At 41.3% G+C, this 22,873-nt stretch overlaps 1 protein-coding gene across 1 annotated transcript in view; it reads left to right on the top strand.

Moving 5' to 3' along the window:
• Positions 1-213: 213 nt before the first annotated feature.
• The window catches only part of LOC127644779 (disks large-associated protein 1-like), a 182,859-nt gene continuing 160,199 nt past the window's right edge, over positions 214-22,873 (top strand). Inside the window, exon 1 of the mRNA XM_052128158.1 lies at positions 214-320. The gene's annotated coding sequence lies outside the window, so the exon portion shown is untranslated. The remainder of the gene's footprint in view (positions 321-22,873) is intronic.

Below are 22,873 nucleotides of genomic sequence, written 5' to 3'. Positions count from 1 at the left end.
AGGTACTGGTTTAAGAGTATTTTTTCTTCTTACTATTCTATGATGATTAAATGACGAAGCGTATTCAAAATATAGCAAGTGTAGTCCATTGGCCAAATTCCAGGACGCATTTTCATCATGCCCCGGCATCACTGAATTCCACACGTACCTTCGCTCCGCTGCAGTAACGGAGCGCGCTGTCAGGTGCGGAGCTGACCGACTCCACTATCACATCAAGCGACCTCTATCTGTACAGCGGTTTCTTTAGTCTTAACAAGCAACGTTTATGGATTTACTTCACCACGCTGTGTTTATGAATTGTGACTGATACAGAGCATAAGGTAAGGATTAAATCATTCTGAAATGCTTGGGTTCTTCACAAGAACAATGTATGATTGTTTTTGTGTTGCAAATGACATTAATTGCATATATTGAATACTTTGTGCGCATTCCTCTCCTTTTATTCACCATGCCCCTGAAAGGCTGCTTTCAGAGACGCTGTAATTTATGTCCATGTACATTTATGTTTGTTTGAACATCGACGGTTCAAATAGCTGTAGCCTACACTTCATTTCTCAAGCATCTTATTCGGTATCGGATGGCATGTGCTGCGTTGGCGTGCTGGTGAAACGATACATGTGTGTAACAAAGACCGGTGACACGGCAAGCGACATGTATCAACGTAACGGCATGGAGTAAGACTAAACTACTACATTAAATATAGTAAAACAATTGAGTATAATCGAATCAGACCATTCAAGAATTCACAGAGATACCGTCTTTATCAAATCCCTTTTGCCTCTTACAGCTGTTGCAAAAGGAAATGTTGTTTTTGGCAGTCAAGTAGCCTACCAAGTGAAGACTGATTTACACTAAGTGCGATGAAACCATGGACGGATTTTAAAGACTGACAGATTCAATTGTGTATAATGGTGCTTGTCCTAAACATGCCAAAAGTTGATAATTATTGTTTATATAAGAGTAAGACATCTTCATCTCATTGGTTCATTTGTTGTTCGGATTATTATTTTCATTAATTTATTCATTCATTCATTTGAAATATTCTGCCGTCATATTCAGTGTATAACATCCCTTTCGCTCAACTTCTGTTGTGGCATGATATGAGGTAACATAAAGAACAAAACAGCTTCTACCTTAACGAATGTGCATCAGTTTAATGAGACATTTGGATTTACTTATGTTTTCTGGTGGATTCGTCTGCAAGAAAGAACATGCTCTTGATGTGTAGGCCTATGGTTGTTTAAGGAACAGTAAAAAAGTATATGGTCTTATCAATGACTAACTGTTTTTGAAGTAAATCTAATTTAGTTGTTTGATGTCATGCTTAGGGGAGGCCAAAAAGCCATTTCTTGAGATGTATACAGATATATATATCAGATAGTGAGAGAATGAGAGAGGTTACGAATTGCAGAGGTTGGTGTATATGAGATTTATTAGATCTGAGTCAGTCCACTGTGCCAAGTGCTCTGGAACAATGCAATTTTATTTTTTACTAGCTTTTCTATGAAGCTTAAAATAGAATCTGGCTTTGCTTTTAATTAAAATGTACCAAGATATACACATATTTAACATGAATACATAAATTGAGTTGCTACATGCATGGTTTTTGTCTTTTCAACTTTATTGTAAAATGTAATTATAAGTGGCACAAAAAATCTGGGAGAATATACATATGGCACCAGTAATATGATATACATGATTGTCCATTGATTTCTATGGGTATCTCTGTCACACACACACTGTAATACTTGTAATACTGACCATTCTGCATCAGTGGGCATGGTTTGATGATGACTTTGTTTGGTAATATGAAGGAATTAATCTAATAAGGAAGTGTCCCGTAAAGCTCAATTAAGAAATGAATCACTTTAAAATAATTTGCTGAAAAGGCACCTTGAATCTCTGACCATGACTTGCCTCACATTATAAGTCTTCAATTTTATTAGCCACTTAGTGATCCCACTGAAATGCACTCCACACAGTTTAGTCAGATACAGTGGCACAGAATGATTGGCGAGTTAGAGGAGAACAAGGCCAGAAAGTGAGGAGATGATCATTCTAACAGAATTGGACTCTTGATTTGATCTGCTCATTTTACACGAATCAGCTGAGCTGACACACTTTTGTGGCCAGTTATTTCAGATGGATTAGAAACCCCACTTCTCAATTTTCACTACTTGATACTGTATGCACTGCTATGCTAAATGCCCTATGATCTCTGATTGTTATAAATTGTTAATGTTATAATCTTGTAATGCTAAAACCAATTCACTTAGGTTATTAGATACAGATCTATCACAGAGCGGCTCTTACTTTATGAAATTCTGTTTGTGTGAGCAAGAAACAGTTTTTTAATGTATTCCTTGTTAAAATAGTTAGAGCTTCTTTTTTTTTTTTTTTTTTTTTTGATAGGTCCATCTAATTCTTTCTGCCAGCTTGAGTGGATTTATGATTAATGTCAAATTCTAGCCATATTTAAGCTTCTCAAAATTACTGCCCCTTATGATATGACAAAGGACAATTTGAGTCCTTTGTAGGCATCCAAAATAAAATGCTAATAAAACACTGATGTTGTGGAGGAAGTGTGTAAGTATAGGGTTTAGAATTAGCTGCAAGACTGTGGGAGTTTGCATCTTAATGAGTATAGTTGTGTGATTTTTCCGATGTGTGCGACCCTCTGCTCTCTGAAACAGGTGGTATTTATGCTGTGGAGGAGGCAGGATGATTCACTGAAAATGTTGTGCCATGTATAGCACTGCTGTCACGTCACTAAGGAAGTGAATCACCAAAACGCAATGTTCCATTTGTCGCAATAGGAATGTAAAAATGTTCTCTCATATATCACCTTTTGTACCTACAGTGCCACACACCCACGGTCAACTAAGCAGACTTGTTTAAGCAGATTTGGAATATATTGTGTCAATATTTCATTGAATGGAACATAGAGCAGTCAACATTCTTCAAAAATTATTGTCTTGCTTTTCATGGAAGAAAGCAAGTCCTACAGGTTTGGAAAAATGGTTACTATATTGTGTGATTTTTTTTTTAATTTATTTATTTATTTATTTTTTGTTTTGGAGAGAAAAAAAATATAAAATGTAAATAAATATCTCATGAACAATTTTAGGCCATTGTCCATTAAGGCCATTTCCGCTTGCAGCTATTTGATGTATAGGCTCTGTCCAATTTTCGGAGCTTGCAACTAACTTTGTCATTTGCGCCAACATGCTGAAAAGGAAAGCTCTACCAATGTTCTCTAACACTGAAATTACATGAAAGTTATGAAAAGCTGTTGAATAATTCTGAGAGCATTTATTTGTATTAATTGGAAACATATTTTGTTTATATATTTCAAGAGGCTGCTGTTGTGAGGGTAAGTGAGGACCCAAAAGCGAATTAACAAAAGGAGTCTTTTAATGTAGGTTCAAGTTGCCAATAATGAAAAACATAAATCTCTCCTTGAGAGAATAAAAGTGAACATAAACAACCCACAGTGTGGGCGATGCAAAAAACAGAAAACTTCTTAATACGCTGAGAGGCGAAACAATGTAGCAGCCGAGGGTAGCAGTGAGCGGCAACTGGCTGTAGGTCTCCACCAGGGTTGACAAGGGTCGAGGAAGCAATAGTGGTAGTCCGCTTCTCTCGCAGCGCCAGGCGAGCTGGACAGAATACAAATAACGGGTGTTAGGAGTGAACAGGTAGTTATGTGAGGCAGATGCCTACAGGACAGGACAGGACTGGACAGCGACAAACCGGACAGAGCATATATTCCTAGGAGAGAGAAACTCAAGTGAGAATTCGACAAAGGAAGCAGCGAAAACAGAGAAAGAAGTAGAGAAGACAATCAGAGGAAAACGGGAACAGGTGGGAAGAGAATTAGCGGAGTATTCAGGGAAGATAGGGAACAGCTGGAGAAGGAGAGAAGAGGGAAAGGAGAGGTAACGAAAGAGGGCAGCAGAGGGCGACAGAGTAAAGAGAAAGAACAGGGACAAGACATACCATGACAAAACATAACACGACATAACAGTACCCCCTCAACGAAGCCTCCAGGTGCTCCTGAGGAAGAACCCTGGCGGCTCCGGAGGAAATCATCGATGAGCGAGCGGTCCAGCACGTCCCGAAAGGGAACCCAACTTCTCTCCTCGGGACCGTATCCCTCCCAGTCAACCAGATACTTATGCCCACGACCCCGAGAACGCATATCCAGGATCCTGCGGACCCTGTAGATAGGAGCGCCCTCAACCAGAATAGGGGGGGAAACAGGACGAGTGGAAGAACGCACAGCGGGTTTAATGCAAGAGACATGGAAGACCGGGTGAATGCGTCGGAGGTGGCGGGGAAGGAGGAGTCGTACCACAGCGGGGCTGATGATTTGAGAGATACGGAACGGACCGATGAAGCGCGGGGTCAATTTACGAGAGGCGGATTTGAGGGGAAGGTTGAGAGTGGAGAGCCATACCTTCTGGCCACGGCAATATCGAGGGCTCTTAGTTCTACGCTTGTTGGCAGCTCTCACGGTCTGATCTCTATAGCGGCAAAGGGCAGACCGCACACCCCTCCAAGTGCGCTCGCAACGTTGGACAAAAGCTTGGGCGGACGGAACGCAGGAATCGGCGAGTTGGGACGAGAAGAGCGGGGGTTGGTACCCGAGGCTACACTGAAAGGGAGACAAACCGGTGGCGGACGAAGGCAACGAGTTGTGGGCGTACTCCGCCCAGGGGAGGTTCTCGGCCCAGGACGCGGGATTGCAGAACGAAAGACTGCGCAAAATGCGACCAACAGTCTGATTGGCCCGTTCGGCTTGACCGTTAGATTGAGGGTGGAAGCCGGACGAGAGACTGACGGAAGCACCAATCAAACGACAAAACTCCTTTTGGCGAGTGCTTGTTTAACCTGCCTCTCAATACCCCAGACAGCCGATCCGAGGAGAATGTGATCCCTCAGGGAGAATCCCCTCGGGATCCGCGGGGACTTCTGAGGAATTAAAGAGGCGCGATAATGCATCAGGCTTGGTGTTCTTGGAGCCAGGGCGGTAAGAAATAATAAATTCAAAACGGGCAAAAAACAGGGCCCAACGGGACTGACGGGTGTTAAGACGCTTGGCGGAACGAATATACTCAAGGTTTCTATGGTCGGTCCAAACGACAAACGGAACGGTAGCGCCCTCCAACCACTGGCGCCACTCGCCTAGAGCTAAGCGGATGGTGAGCAGCTCGCGGTCTCCCACATCATAGTTACGTTCAGACGCCGATAAGCGATGAGAAAAGTACACGCAAGGGTGGACCCTGTCGTCAGTGGAGGAGCGCTGAGAAAGGATGGCTCCCACGCCTACCTCGGACGCGTCAACCTCGACGATGAACTGTCTAGAGACGTCGGGAGTAACGAGGATGGGCGCGGACGTAAAACGGTTCTTGAGAAGATCAAAAGCCCTCTGGGCGGAAACGGACCATTCAAAACACGTCTTGACAGACGTAAGGGCAGTCAGGGGGGAGGCCACTGGACTGAAATTACGGATGAAACGTCGATAGAAATTAGCGAAACCGAGAAAGCGCTGCAGCTCGACGCGAGATTTGGGTACGGGCCAATTAATAACCACTTGGACCTTAGCGGGGTCCATTCTGATACCCTCTTCAGAAATGATAGAGCCGAGAAAAGTAACAGAGGAGGCATGAAAAGTACACTTCTCAGCCTTCACGTAAAGGCGGTTCTCTAACAGGCGCTGAAGAACGCGGCGAACATGCTGGACGTGAACCTGAAGTGACGGCGAAAAAATCAGGATATCGTCGAGGTAAACGAAAACAAAGATGTTCAACATATCTCTCAGGATGTCATTAATTAGCGCCTGAAAGACAGCCGGGGCGTTAACGAGGCTGAATGGGAGAACCCGATATTCAAAGTGTCCTAGCGGAGTGTTAAAAGCCATTTTCCACTCGTCCCCCTCCCTAATGCGAACGAGATGGTAAGCGTTACAAAGGTCCAACTTAGTAAAAAACTTGGCTCCCTGCAGGATCTCGAAGGCCGATGACATAAGAGGAAGCGGATAACGATTCTTAACTGTTATGTCATTCAGCCCTCGATAATCAACGCAGGGGCGCAAGGATCCGTCCTTCTTCTGAACAAAAAAAACCTGCTCCGGCGGGCGAGGAGGAGGGAACGATAGTACCGGCAGCGAGAGAAACAGATAAATAATCCTCTAGGGCCTTACGTTCAGGAGCCGACAGCGAGTAAAGTCTACCCCGAGGCGAGTGGTACCGGAAAAGCTCAATCTTACAGTCATACGAACGGTGCGGCGGAAGAGAAGTGGCCCGGGACCGACAGAACACCACCCGCAGATCGTGATACTCCCCTGGCACTCCCGTCAAATCACCAGGATCCTCCTGTGAAGAAGAGACAGAGGAAAGGGGGGGAACAGCAGACATTAAACAATTCACATGACACGACACGTTCCAAGAAAGGATGGTATTCCTAGACCAATTAATAGTGGGGTTATGCAGAACTAGCCAGGGATGGCCTAAAACTATAGGGGTGAAAGGGGACTGAAAAATAAAAAAAGAAATAGTCTCGTTATGATTACCAGAAACAGTGAGCGTTAAAGGTAGCGTTTCACGCCGAACCTTGGGAAGGGGACTACCGTCTAAGGCAAACAGGACCGTGGGCTCATCTAACCTCTTTAGAGGGATATCATGCTCTCGTGCCCAAGTCTCGTCCATAAAGCAGCCCTCGGCCCCAGAGTCAATCAAAGCGCTACAGGAGGCAGAAGCACTGGGCCAACGGAGATGGACAGGTAGGGTAGTGCAAGACCTCGAAGGAGAGACCATAATAGTAGCGCTCACCAGTAGCTCTCCCTTTACTGGTGAGCACTGGCTTTTACCGGGCAAGAGGAAACAAAGTGGACAGCAGAACCGCAGTAGAGACAGAGGCGCTTGATAATTCTTCGCTCCCTCTCCTTAACGGATATGCGGATGCCCCCCAGCTGCATGGGCTCGGAAGCCACGGTGCCGGAGGAGGATGGTAGCACTGAGAAGGGGGAAATAGTGGTAAAAGCGAAGTCCTTTCCACGAGTCCGGTGAAGCAGGTCGAGCCTTCTCTCAATCCGAACCTCTCGGGAGAGAATCTCATCCTTAACCTCCGCGCAGAGTCCCTCCAAAAAATGAGCGAGTAAGGCCGGCTCGTTCCAATCACAGGAGGCAGCAAGGGTGTGAAACTCAATGGAGTAATCGGTGACGGATCGCATACCCTGACGAAGTGAAGACAAGACCCGTGAAGCTTCCTCACCGAAAACAGAGCGGTCGAAGACCCTTATCATCTCCTCCTTAAAGTCCGAATAACGGTTGGTGCATTCAGCCTCCGCCTCCCAGATCGCTGTTCCCCACTCGCGAGCCCGTCCGGAGAGGAGAGATATCACATAGGCGATGCGTGCTCTGCACTGGGAGTAAGTAGAGGGCTGAAGAGAAAACACAACGTCACACTGAGTGAGGAACGCGCGGCATTCAGTAGGCTCACCAGCGAAGCACGGGGGGTTATTAATCCTGGGTTCAGGTGAGCCGGAGGGTCGTGAAACGGTGGCTGAGTCGAGGCAAAGAAGGTGTATCTGCTTGGTGAGATCGGTGACCTGAACAGCCAGGGCTTCGACAGCATGACGCGCAGCAGAGAGCTCCTCTTCGTGTCTGCCCAACATAGCTCCCTGGAACTTGACGGCCGAGTGGAATGGATCAGGAGTCGCTGGGTCCATCTTGGTCGAATTCTTCTGTTGTGAGGGTAAGTGAGGACCCAAAAGCGAATTAACAAAAGGAGTCTTTTAATGTAGGTTCAAGTTGCCAATAATGAAAAACATAAATCTCTCCTTGAGAGAATAAAAGTGAACATAAACAACCCGCAGAGTGGGCGATGCAAAAAACAGAAAACTTCTTAATACGCTGAGAGGCGAAACAATGTAGCAGCCGAGGGTAGCAGTGAGCGGCAACTGGCTGTAGGTCTCCCCCAGGGTTGACAAGGGTCGAGGAAGCAATAGTGGTAGTCCGCTTCTCTCGCAGCACCAGGCGAGCTGGACAGAATACAAATAACGGGTGTTAGGAGTGAACAGGTAGTTATGTGAGGCAGATGCTTACAGGACAGGACTGGACAGCGACAAACCGGACAGAGCATGTATTATTAGGAGAGAGAAACTCAAGTGAGAATTCGACAAAGGAAGCAGCGAAAACAGAGAAAGAAGTAGAGAAGACAATCAGAGGAAAACGGGAACAGGTGGGAAGAGAATTAGCGGAGTATTCAGGGAAGATAGGGAACAGCTGGAGAAGGAGAGAAGAGGGAAAGGAGAGGTAACGAAAGAGGGCAGCAGAGGGCGACAGAGTAAAGAGAAAGAACAGGGACAAGACATACCATGACAAAACATAACACGACATAACAGCTGCACTCTATGATGTACATCAGTACAACTACCGTTTCAGAACAACGCCTTGCTTAAAGTTTTGCTGTTGTTGACGTTATAAAGAGCACTTGGCCCAAATAACAGTGAGGATTCCCGTTTGAGCTTCACCAACTCCTCTGCAAGTTCTCTCAGTTTAGCAGATCTACCCCATTTCATTTTCTCAGCACGGTATTGTTGGAACACATACACACACATACACCTGCCACAGGCCTGTCCCTGAGTACTCTACCTTCTTTGAGCATCACAATTCACTAGTAGGTCACATGTAGGTTACTAGTCCCATTGCCGGAGATAAAACAATGTGCTTGCGGCACTCAATGTCCTGGACTATATTTAAGACTTTTAAGTATTAGATGGAGGAAGAGAAATAAATTGAAAGGTGCTAACATATTTTACTTTAGTTTGATAGCGTAGCAGCTGTCTTTCACAATTCCCTTAGGCTGAAAATGTACTTGTCCCAAAGAGATGCCTTAAAAGGGGTGATAAAAAGAAAAAGAAGCCCCATGTTGTTTTTCATAGAACATCAGTCTCTCACTCATGTTTTTCCATAATAGGTGCAAAGTGTGAAGTATGCAACTAGCTTATCTTATATATATGCAGATGAGCTGAAACTGAAAACATTCCCTTTCATTTGTAAGCAAGCACTCAATGCTGATTCGGACAGGCATAAAACAATAACTAAAGTGATTGGGGTGTGCATTGCCAACGATATGTTTCCCTAGTAAGATGTGCAATTTCCGTGTATGATTAAAACACTTGAGCCCTGTCACAACATCTCTCGTATCCATTTTAATAGCAAAGTTTCTTCTATAGTGATATACAGCTTCCGGGTACTGAATATATGTGCTGTAGAGTTTGAAATGCATTTTATGTCGACACATGTAGCGTAACCATGTTGAATTTTTAAACTATGGTTACTGTAGAACAATGATTTTGTTCAGTGCAAATGTGTTGAAGTGTTGGTTACCAAATAGATTATTCTTACTTTGGATTTGGCAGTAACATTTTTTTTTCTGTACACTGCAAATACAGAACCAAACCGAAACCATGACCCTAAAACCGTGATGCATACCAAACCATGAGGAATTTGACCGTTACACCCCTAATAAATAAATATATATATATATATATATATATAAACAAACTCAGAAATAAAAGAAAAGTCCCTTTTTCATGACACTTATTTGAAAGATAACCATATACAATTAATGAACATGCACCTGTGGAACGGTCGTTAAGACACTAACAGCTTACATATGGTAGGCAATTAAGGTCACAGTTATAAAAACGTAGGACACTAAAGAGACCTTTTTACTGACTCTGAAAAACAGCAAAAGAAAGATGCCCAGGGTCCCTTCTCATCTGTGTGAACATGCCTTAGACATGCTGCATGGAGGCATGAGGACTGCAGATGTGGCCAGGGCAATAAATTGCAATGTCCATACTGTGAGACACCTAAGACAGCACTACAGGGAGACAGGAAGTACATCTGATCATCCTCTCAGTGGCAGACCACGTGTAACAACACCTGCAAAGGATCGGTACATCTGAATATCTCACCTGCGCGGAAGGGTACAGGATGGCAACAACAACTGCCTGAGTTACACCAGGAACACACAATCCCTCCATCAGTGCTCAGAATGTCCTCAATAGGCTGAGAGAGGCTGGACTGAGGGCTTGTCGGCCTGTTGTAAGGCAGTTCCATACCAGACATCACCTGCAACCACTTTGCCTTTGGGCACAAACCCACCTTCACTGGACCAGAGAGGACTGGCAAAAAGTGCTCTTCACTGACAAGTCGCAGTTATGTCTCACCAGGGGTGATTGTCGGACTTGTGTTTATTGTTGAAGGAATGAGCATTACATGAGGCTTGTACTGGAGCAGGATCGATTTGGAGGTGGAGGGTCCATCATGGTCTGGTGCGGTGTGTCACAGCATCATCGGACTGAGCTTGTTGTCATCTCAGCGCTGTGCGTTACAGGGAAGACATCCTCCTCCCTCATGTGGTACCCTTTCTGCAGGCTCATCCAGACATGACCCTCTAGCATGTCAATGCCAGCAGCCATACTGCTCGTTCTGTATGTGATTTCCTGCAAGACAGGAATATCAGTGTTCTGCCATGGCCAGCGAAGAGCCCAAATCTCAATCCCATTGAGCACATCTGGGACCTGTTGAATCGGAGGGTGAGGGCTAGGGCCATTCCCCCCAGAAATGTCCAGGAACTTGCAAGTGCCTTGGTGGAAGAGTGGGGTAACATCTCACAGCAATAACTGGCAAATCTGGTGCAGTGCATTAGGAGGAGATGTACTGTAGTACTTAATGCCGCTGGTGGCCACACCAGATACTGACTCTTACTTTTGATTTTGAACCCCCCTTTGTTTAGGGACACATTATTCCATTTCTGTTAGTCACATGTCTGTAAAACATATGTCTATTTCTCAAAGACAACCTCTGGATATGACGCTGAGCATGTGCACTCAACTTATTTGGTCGACCATGGCGAGGTCTTGTTAAACCACTGTATGGTCTTGGCCACCATGCTGCAGCTCAGTGTCAGGGTCTTGGAAATTTTCTTATAGCCTAGGCCATCTTTATGTAGAGCAACAATTCTTTTTTTTTTTTCAGATCCTCAGAGTTCTTTGCCATGAGGTGCCATGTTGAACTTCCAGTGACCAATTTGAGTGTGAGAGCGATGACACCACATTTAACACACCTGCTCCCCATTCACACCTGAGACCTTGTAACACTAACAAGTCACATGACACCAGGGAGGGAAAATGGCTAATTGGGCCCAATTTGGACATTTTCACTTGTACTCACAGGGGTGTACTCACTTTTGTTGCCAGCGGTTTAGAAATTAATGGCTGTGTGTTGAGTTATTTTGAGGGGACAGCAAATTTACACTGCTATACAAGCTGTACACTCACTATTTTACATTGTAGCAAAGTGCATGTTTTAATATTTTTTGCTTTGGTACTTTAATTTGCGTGCTATCAGCATGCTGTGCTCTAGCTGTTAGACAGTTTGCATGTTAAAACCATGAGTCTTTAAAATAATCTTCTTTAAAGCACCACAACTTTAGCCTTACACATTCAGACATTTTTAGCTGTTGCATTATGTCTCTTGCTGCTTTTTGAGTGTTCTGCCATGAACATTGTTTAATACAGCAGACACGAGCAACATGAGACCGCTGCGTTCTGCTCAATTCCATAACGCTCAATTCCATAACGACATAATCTAGCTGAATGCAAAACGGGTCTTTTAGAAATATCCTCTAGAAAATTGTCCGATCGTGGTCAGTTGAACTTGAAACCAGCCTAATTAAAAAAGACTTCTTTAAAGGTATAGTTTAACATATTTTATGTTTCACGGAAGAAAGTAATACAGGTTTGGAATGATGTGAAGTTAAGGCCGATTAGCCAGCTAGACTTTCTGGCAACCCACTGACTAGTTGATTTTCCAAAAAATTTGGTTTTGCACAGTTGGAGAGAGCTGTGTGTATGTGATATGACTGGTTTGTCCTTTTTAAAAAATATATATTTAGATGGTTCCCCTAGTATGATAAGACTGGTTCATGTAATTATCTATCACAGCCTGCTGTTCATTCTGTCACAACTGAGCAGTCATTAGTGTGACTGGTACCCTGCCTCCTCCAGGAACCCTCTGTCACTGCATACTAAACTGGCAGTTGGCTTGCCAACAACATGGCAGGGAATGACTCAAGAGCAAGGACAGGTTGGCATAAACAGTTTAAGCTTATTACTGTGGTGCTTCAAAACACTGCCCAAATTTTTTTTTATAATCTTAGAGAACTGTCTGGACTTGAATGAACTCCCCCTTTTTAATGGATATGTAACTTTGCAGATCAAGATGCACTGCTTGAAATTGGCATCACCCTCTGCAGAGTACTTCCTGTCAGCAATACACATCAAATTACATGGCTCATCTGAAACTTTGTGCTTTTAATGTAGGAGAAAGTAATATTTTTTAACGCAACTCCAGGAAGTAATGGAAATAATGTGTAGTCCTCCAGGAAACAACATTCTATTTTTGGAGGATAAAATAATCATGCGTCTAGCCAGAGTTTGTAAGATTAGGCTTCACAACTTTTAAAGACATTCAGTTTTGTTTGAGCCACTTAGTTAGAAAACATTTGTCTTTAGATGGTTATTTATATTTTCAGCTTTAGTGTGTCAATAGGAAATATACATTTTAGACTCCCAAACATTTATTTTGCAAATTAAATAGAATAGAAGAACAGAGAGCCCTACAACAGATGACATGATCCCCACAGAGCCCCCCACTGAATATTGAGTCAGTCTGGGATTACAAGAAGAGACAGAAGCAATTGAGGCTGCCGAAATAGATAAAACTGTGGAAAATACTCCAAGAAGCTTAGAACATCCTATCTGCCGCAACCAAGAAAAACTGTATCCAGGTGTACCTAGGAGAATTGAGAATTTTTTTAATCATTTTAAAGATCTCATATGAAGTGATTCAACAAAAAAAGATATAAAACAACAATTACAAAAACAAAACAAAGTAACAGAAAAATAAATGTTTTGCACTCACAAAAAAAAGATTATATACCGTGCAAAAATAAATACATAAAATAACGTTTTCATAGCAGCAGCATGAATAAAGTGACTAAAGCATGCTTATAGTTTATTTTTTCTTGTCTAATTTTGTGTCAAAATGTATTAATCTATGCCAGTCCAATAAAATAATGGGTTAAGGAGAAGTTTAAAATAGTTAAAAACATAAAAAATGCCATACTGAATATTCACAAACAGCCATATTTGGACATACAATGTCACAGCTATTGGGGCATTTGGGTCATACATGCAGCATTTTCTTACATGTTGGAAAGTGGAAAAAAATAGTGTACATCTCCACATTCAAGAAACTAGTTGATTACAGTAGATTCACTTAGATGTAAAAGTGTGTTGCTGTTCAGAAAAGATAATAATGACATATCAAATTGAATTTTGGCTTGCCTTTATAAGTATTCTGAATATGTTACTTTTTATGTGATGTATTGGAATATAATTTGGAATATAAATATACATTTAAGTGCAGGTAGTATTCAGCCCAGAATACTTTTGTTGGATTAAACATGCAGAAGAATTGAAACGACATGATTTTAATCTAGGATTTACCCAATCTTAATCCTGGAATTCCATAACGTCAAAAATGGAAAGACTTTGGTGCCAATAAGTCTCACATCTGGCCAATAAAACTAACAAAGAGACTTGTCTAGATCCCATATGACTTGAAAACTTCTCTGCAAAGAGGCCAATAAATTCAAAGGTCAGAGCAATAAAAGACCGAACACGCACTCTTGGAGTTCCCGAGAGACTCGGGACACACAAGATTCTGTCCTCCGTTATAGACCAGTTTGCTACACTTAGACTCATCAGATCACGTGACATCGTGATCATGGCTCAGCAAACCACATCTTAAAAAGGACATTCCTTAATCCAGAAACATCTCACACAAATTCACAGTACTTTACTGAATCAATCCTATAAAATATACAAGACCGCATGGACCCACACACAATACCTAGTCTTGCTAGGGAATTCTGACAATTGCTTTGAACTGTGGTAACTTGTATAACTGACAAATTAATGATTATAGCCTGATATACCTCTTTAAAATGTGTGTGATGTTTTATCCATGTTGTATAACCAATGAATTAACCAGTATGATTTGTTACCTACACGTATAATATCCATGAAAAAATGTCATGTTTAGTGTGTAAACGTTCGATTACAATGAATGTCATGCCTCTTGTACCATTTGCAAGATATACATTTAATGATTAAACATGCACTATTTTAAAGGGAATTTTGTAAAAGAATCTGAAACAAAGGACCATAAAATCAACTGTCGGAAAAGACAGCCCAGTTGACCATGCGACTCTGAAAAGTCACTTCTGATTGACGCAGGACACCTTTGGGGATGTGGCCAATTTCAATTAAAATGTTTACAAACAGGAAGAACACCCTCTTCTCTTGTTGTCTTCCCTCTCTGCTTGTCTCTCCTGCTCTTCTGACTGCTCAGACTTTGCTCTGACTCTTCCCTGTGGTCTTCTCTGGATCTCGTTGGAACCAGATCCATGCCATGTGAGGTCCAAGGAAGCTCGGGAATCGATTTCCCGAGGAAGCTCATCACTCTCTACGGTTCACAAGCCCATGAGAAGGCCTCGCTTCAAAGCCAACCTCATCATTCATACAGACAATAACTATCCGATCTACAGATGTCCAAAACATCGATGGAACGAACCTTCGACCAAGAGCCAAGAAGCAAGCAACACAAAGAACGCAAGGAAACACCACTACACGCAAGTACATCTCCAATATTGTGCTCAAAGTGCTGTTTTATTTGTGAAATCCTTTAGGTAATCCGATAGCAAATCGATGTAGACTCAAATAAGGTTAAATGGTTCTTAAGACCTTGTTAACAGACTCCATAAAGTTCATTTTCACTTTATTGATTTATTTCACATTCTGTCACTCTTCTCACCAACCTGTCTTATGTACAGTGGGTACGGAAAGTATTCAGACCCACTTAAATTTTTCACTCTTTGTTATATTGCAGCCATTTGCTAAAATCATTTAAGTTCATTTTTTTTTCCTCATTATTGTACACACAGCACCCCATATTGACAGAAAAACACAGAATTGTTGACATTTTTTCACATTTATTAAAAAAGAAAAACTGAAATATCACATGGTCCTAAGTATTCAGACCCTTTGTTCAGTATTTAGTAGAAGCACCCTTTTGATCTAATACAGCCATGAGTCTTTTTGGGAAAGATGCAACAAGTTTTTCACGTCTGGATTTGGGTATCCTCTGCCATTCCTCCTTGCAGATCCTCTCCAGTTCTGTCAGGTTGGATGGTAAATGTTGGTGGACAGCCATTTTCAGGTCTCTCCAGAGATGCTCAATTGGGTTTAAGTCAGGGCTCTTGCTGGGCCATTCAAGAACAGTCACGGAGTTGTTGTGAAGCCACTCCTTCATTATTTTAGCGGTGTGCTTAGGGTCATTGTCTTGTTGGAAGGTGAACCTTCGGCCCAGTCTGAGGTCCAGAGCACTCTGGAGAAGGTTTTCGTCCAGGATATCCCTGTACTTGGCCGCATTCATCTTTCCCTCGATTGCAACCAGTCGTCCTGTCCCTGCAGCTGAAAAACACCCCCACAGCATGATGCTGCCACCACCATGCTTCACTGTTGAGACTGTATTGGACAGGTGATGAGCAGTGCCTGGTTTTCTCCACACATACCGCTTAGAATTAAGGCAAAAAGTTCTATCTTGGTCTCATCAGACCAGAAAATCTTATTTATCAACATCTTGGAGTCCTTCAGGTGTTCTTTCATGTGTCTTGCACTGAGGAGAGGCTTCCGTCGGGCCACTCTGCCATAAAGCCCCGACTGGTGGATGGCTGCAGTGATTTTTGACTTACTACAACTTTCTCCCATCTCCCGACTGCATCTCTGGAGCTCAGCCACAGTGATCTTTGGGTTCATCTTTACCTCTCTCACCAAGGCTCTTCTCCCCCGATAGCTCAGTTTGGCCGGACGGCCAGCTCTAGGAAGGGTTCTGGTTATCCCAAACGTCTTCCATTTAAGGATTATGGAGGCCACTGTGCTCTTATGATCCTTAAGGGCAGCAGAAATTTTTTGTAACCTTGGCCAGATCTGTGCTTTGCCACAATTCTGTCTCTGAGCTCTTCAGGCAGTTCCTTTGACCTCATGATTCTCATTTGCTCTGACATGCACTGTGAGCTGTAAGGTCTTATATAGACATGTGTGTGGCTTTCCTAATCAAGTCCAGTCAGTATAATCAAACACAGCTGGACTCAATTGAAGGTGTAGAACCATCTCAAGGATGATCAGAAGAAATGGACAGCACCTGAGTTAAATATATGAGTGTCACAGCAAAGGGTCTGAATACTTACCATGTGACCATGTGATATTTCAGTTTTTCTTTTTTAATAAATGTGCAAAAATGTCAACAATTCTGTGTTTTTCTGTCAATATGGGGTGCTGTGTGTACAATAATGAGGAAAAAAAATGAACTTAAATGATTTTAGCAAATGGCTGCAATTTAACAAAGAGTGAAAAATTTAAGGGGGTCTGAATACTTTCCGTACCCACTGTATATGTGTTATTAGATTTATGTTTAGAATAGCAATAAAGTTTGTCTGTATTCAAAGATGATTGACTGGGGGATATTTTGATAAATAATCTCATCCCTGTTTCTAAATGATTTCACTTCAAAGCTGCACCTAAGAACGTGTGATATTATTTTCAATAAGGCATGATAATAATGTCACTCCAATAAGTTAATTAATCATAATTAGTTTATTGAAGCTGATTCCTTACAGTAAAAATTGTGAGCGGATACAACGAGACATTGTATTACGATTTTAATGGTGGAGAATAATCTAGTTATTTGTCATTTATCTAATTTATAATGGTTGTCTAACACGACTAATTCCAGCATGCTTTTAATTACCTAATAATGTACAATAAGGACAGTTTAATTTAGTTCATAGCTCACATATTTCTAGACCCTAAATTTCCTTAAATATAATGGTGTGAGAATGAGGACACTTTAACGGTTCCCTTCTAAATTCATCAGTACCAAATATCCTACACTTTCTTTTAGTATTTTGCCCAACTCTGAATACATGTAAAAACAACTGTGGTTGGTTGCTTTACATGTTAGTCAGATGGTCTCTTCCAGTGTAAGTGGGTGTTTCTTGGCCGAAACAAGCTGCATTGTGGACATTTTGTCTGAGGCCTAAATAGTGTGTGTAATTGGAAATGAATGTAAATCTATTCAGATAAAACAGGCAAGCCTTATTCTCTCCTTTTTCATTGAAACTTTTCATTAGTTTTAAACAGTCTGTTCATATAAACTTGGACATGACAACCCTGTAAGCATGAGTTGTTACTGTTTTTCATTTTCATATCTTTGAGAAGCACATTCTAAGTTATTTTCTACAGGTGCACCTTAAGGAATGATTTTTCAAGAGATGAGTGAGGTTTGTGGACAACATGTTGTTTGGTCTCCTTTCAAGTTGCAAATAATAGCTATGTGGGAAACACCAATGATAAAACTATGGATTATAAAACATTTACACCTGCACTTATAGCCTTTAACATATACTTGAATCACTAGATGCTGGCTTCCCTGGTTGCACTGGGGACTTTTAGGTAAAGCGATCAAAGCTAAACCTGTGTTATAAACATAGATCTCATTGTTAATGGGCACATCGGTGTGTTGCTTGGAAACAGCCTATTATATAGTGTTTCACAGACACTTTTCCTGAATAGAATATATGTATTAATTGACAATCAGTTCTTTGGCTTTTTATGTCTTATTATGTCTTTACTGGCACAGTCTCAATTGGTAATAAAGGTTCTAGCACAGAGCTAGACTAGCTGCTTTAAGCTTTCTTACGAAGGACTATGGCATAAAAAATTTAAATATTCGACATGTTATTGACATTAATAATTTTACTCTATTTGGTAACTCGTGAAGAAAGGTACATACAGTAAGGTATGAACTACAAAACTGGAACCTTAGATATTAAATTGAATTTATTTATATACACACAATGTGTGGTCTGTTGGGCAGTGTCATGTTCTTTCTCAGTATCTGATTGCTATGTTGTCTTAACTCTATAAGGCAAGATGATAGTGTCGCTGTGAGAGAGAAAAGAGTTTGGGCCTGCAGAAAAAAGAAACCGCAAAAGACTGTCTGATTACATTTGAACTGATTATGTCCGACACAGAGTAATTCGGTATATTGACTTAAATGAGTCATTTAGATATTTTAATTAGTTGTAAGACAAGAGTAAGATGTTAATATCAATAATAGACTATCATTTTAGAATTTAAATATATTCATATCTAAATATGAAGTTGGAATAAGCTTGACCACAATATAATATTTTTTTTCTTTAACATGGTTAAGATTAAACTCAAGATAAAAATAGCGGGTCACTACCAGAGAATTCATTTTTGTGAAGCAGTCAGATCCAAGGCTTATTGAGCCTGTGATGAGGCTATGAAGACACAATGGCAATGGCAATAATGCAATTTACTTCAAGACTGGATACATCTAAAGCTGTGCCTAAACGTGCAGGATTACTGTCAGCCTGATAGAGACTGGAGGACTCTTAATTTCCAAAGCTGGTCTGCTGCAATATGGAGCAGGCAGGTGGCTTTAGGGAAGGGAGACGATAAATTATATATTATTCCAAAATATTCTGCTGAGATTATTCCATATTTCTGCTTTTCACCAACATGCAAACTGTGTTCATTTTAGTGCAGCGGACACAAAGAGAAACATGTAGAACGTGTTCTTGCCAAGTGTTTAGCTGGTTAGCATGGCCCTATTAGTCACTGCTGTAACTAGTCAAGTAATTTGTATTTGTATTGTGCTCTTCACAACACGCATCGTTTCAAAGCAGGTTTACAAGAAATCATGCATTAACAAAAATGAAACTAATATCTATAAACAGAGGCGTTTCCAGTATTGAAGGACATCTGGGGCTTAGACCAGACAATTTTATTTTCACACTAGCAGCCACTTCTCTGTAGTCCAAAGCTGGTGAGAGGGTATTCTTTGAGTTTTGCTCTGGCTGGGCCTGTTTCTATAGTTCCTAAATCTTCCACTCTAGTACTTTCCTCGACTAACTCATCCTCTCTCCTCTCTGAATCATCTGTGATGCAGAAGAACAGATACAGCACATAACGTATTGCAAATCAGCTTCAAACAACTAATTTATCAAGTGCTACATATTTTAAATTGTAGACCAATACCATTGAAGAAAATGTATTGGGAAGAGCAGATCAGTGGGATTGCCCTACGATCTATCATGATTCTTGACTTTTCATGTACATTACCATAAAGTCATCACAAAAGAGTTATATTATAGTGAGTAAAGTGAAGTAAAACATTTTTTTTAATATAAATAATTTAGATTTTTTGACATAAATAGTCAAAATGATGTATAAGATCCTAAATTAAAGCAATACATGAATGACTTTAGTCTAAGTTCATTGACACACCATGGCATCGAACTGTATATAATTCTCAATGTTCATCTGTCAAAATCCTTTCATTAGGATCATTAGGAGCATTGGGATAAACAATGTTTCACTTTTAACTTTCTCTAAAGTAAAGTGACTGATTAATTGTTACCAGTTTCCATGCCTGATTCTGGCACCGCTGCTGCTGCTGCTCCTCAGTCTGTTGCTCATCTTTGCTACACTCTACAAAACCATTTAATCAAATCAAAGCGTATATTTACTACAAACTAATATCACAAAACAAGTCACACATACATTTTATGCTAATGCTCATTGGTTATTCTTAGAGAAAACAGCACCTGATAAATAAGGAAATTACGCTCCGCACGGGACTCGAACCACCGTTTCCGGCGTGCGAGGCGGATGCGCTAAAAAGGAGGCTAGAGGCTACAACATGTAATGACAGTCGGTAGTGCACCTCTTGAGGTTTAGCCTACTGTGGGTGAAAGCCAGCCAGATGATGATCTTCAGAATTTAAGGACAAAAACAAATGTGAATTCTTACCCACTGACTTCTTTCGGAAAAATCCCCAAAGCCTAATTTGCTTAATTTTTGCTGTCTTTCCTGCTAACTGCTGTTAACTCGCCACTAAGTAACGTTAGTTGATGTCAACGACTGTGCAAGCTCCTCCCCTACCTGCTGCATATTCAACAGAGAGGAAGAAACGGAGTCGCCCATAGGCTACCGACAGCAAAGGAACTTATTCTATAGGCTAGATTATGCCTATGTCTATTTTTACAGGCTGTATGCAGAATGTGCAAAGACAAAACCCAATGAAATAAGGCAGCTTATGATTTCGGGGGTTTACATAGGCTATTGTCCGGTTTCATATTTGTCAGTCAACTTTTCAAAATACATTCGGGGCTACACTGCCGCCGCCTCTGACTATAAAGTCTTAGATTGAACAATGTATAGTTTGATTATATATTATTGTAAATCGTGTATAGAAATTAAATAAATAATTGTATTTAGAACCCCTGTGAGCAAGCTGAAGGCGACTGTGGCAAGGAATACAAAACTCCATAAGATGTTGGTTAATGGAGAAAAATAACCTTGTGAGAAACAAAGCTCACTGTGGGGCCTAGTTCCCCTCTGGCTAAACAACATGAATATAATGCCAATATTAGTTATTTATGTGCAGAGCAAGTCATGGTTTAGATTTGTAAATTAAGGTCCATTGCTAAAAAAAAAAAAATATATATATATATTTTTTTTTTTTCTTTTAAGATTAATGACTTAACTTAACTGCATAATTTCACATTGATGCATTGTCCTATGTTAGTTGGTGGATGAAGGCTTTTGTTGGCAATTAAATTATAGTCTATGTCTATTCCATTTCAAGAGTATAGTCCATCAATAGACAAAGGTTATGCAGGCAGAGATTAATGAGGTGCATCACAGTTCAAACTCTAGGTTATTTTGGTGAGGTTCGGTGGGGTCCATCCTAAATCCAAGGTTCAGGCAGTGGCACATGAAGTATCCATGTTTTACTGTTGGAGTGGGCATCAGTTCATCCTTTTAAGTCTAAAGACTGAAGTGATGTCTGGCTGGCACTGGCTGTTGTTTGTCATCATCTTTCAGCGACACATAGCCGTGGAGTCTGACACCAAGCAGGAATGAAGCTGGATCTGGCTGCCTCTTCTAATCTCGGGGTATGACTATGAATTATATATTTTTTGAGGTTTTTGGTCGAATCAATAGTACCTCTGTTTTTTCAGAACTGAGAAGAAGGAAATTTCTGGACATCCATTCTTTTATTTCGTTGATACACTGCTAATTTGTATAATTGTGAATTTACGTTGGGTTTAGATGTAATATAAAGTTGGGTATCGTTAACATAACAGTGGAAACGTATTCCATGATTCCTGATAATATCTCCAGGGGAAGCATGTATAAGGAGAAAAACAGAGGTCCTAAAACTGATCCCTATGGCTGTCCATAATTAACTTTGGTTTAATTTGATTGGAGGGCTTTTAAAGCATGAAAATGATTTACATCTTTCTCTTTTTGTCAGCCAAGAAACTGTCATAGAGGATGCTAACCAATTGCTTATATATTATAGTCATCCTTGGGTTTTACAGGTTTATGAGCTTTGGCACTTTTTCCACTGTCTTAACTGAAGGACAGCTAATTTGGCTTTTTCAGAAGTCTGAAACAGGATGAGGAGTTAGACTATTTCAGGTGTATAATAATGTTGAATTCACATTTTCTTGTGCACCTATGGCCTCATTTGCCCATTTAAAAAGGCAATGGGTGAATGTAAAAAAGGCCACCCTTCAGAAATGGACGCTTCCAAACTCCCCCGCCTCTGTTTTTGATTTGGACTGTTCCAAAACATTCCGGGGAGTTGGAAGCAAGATATTATGGAGAAAGGATGTGTAGATGTGTTTATTAATAGTTAATAATAGTTAAATTAGTCAGAAGTGTTGCCAGCTAAGGAATTTGTGGATTATATGTATGCGTGCAACTAATTGTAAGTACATTTGCATATTTTGTTGCATTATACATTTATGAGAGAGAGTAAAGATTGCTATAGCGGCATTCCATCTAAATGTTTATGTTGATAATTATGTTTGTACACACAATAAATCATATACAAGTACACCCTGGTGTGAGACTTAATGTTCTAACCGGACATCCTGTAACCGTTCAATTACACTGACCCAGAGTTAGAATCAAAAGTGAACAGCACTTTTTTTCATGGTCCTTCGAGCCGGATAGTGGATTGTTACAGACATGTCTCACCCAGAAAGAGAAGCCCCTGCTGTGCGACCAAGGAGATGAGTTAACCCTCCAGCTTACTTCGAAGACTATGAGCTCAGTGCACCTCTGCCTCGTCAACAGCAACCACGGTCGCCTAACTACTGGGGTTTACTGGAGGATGAACCACTAAATACTACAGTTTATTCCAGATCCACTTCACCAATCAGCCAAACATCAGAGTGTTCAGAATGGATAATGATCGACCAATGGGACAGCACTTCTGAAAAGCTGAGAGAAAAGAATGCTGCATTGCAACGGCCAGTGAAACAGCTACCAGAGCTAGCAGTTATGTTAGAGGAAATGAAGCGGGAGAACGCAGCCTTGCACCGGCAAGCCAGCCATTTCCCTGAGATCATCTCAGCACTCCAAGAGATGCATCAACAGAATGCTGCACTTAGTCACAAGCTTCAAAGCCTAAAATCTGAGTGGAGAGCTCTGCCTGAGTCAGTCACTTCACCGATGCCATCACCATGCTCTCACTCTCCAGCAGTCCACTTTCAGACTCCACAGCCATACCGCCCAATACCAGCCCCACGCTCCAGGCTACCGCCACTAAGAGACAGCCATTCC

Source organism: Xyrauchen texanus, chromosome 6 (assembly GCF_025860055.1).
Source record: "Xyrauchen texanus isolate HMW12.3.18 chromosome 6, RBS_HiC_50CHRs, whole genome shotgun sequence".
Classification (NCBI taxonomy): Eukaryota; Metazoa; Chordata; class Actinopteri; order Cypriniformes; family Catostomidae; genus Xyrauchen; species Xyrauchen texanus.
The sequence above is the reverse complement of the archived record's forward strand: the minus strand, read 5'-3'. Positions and strand labels throughout refer to the sequence as shown.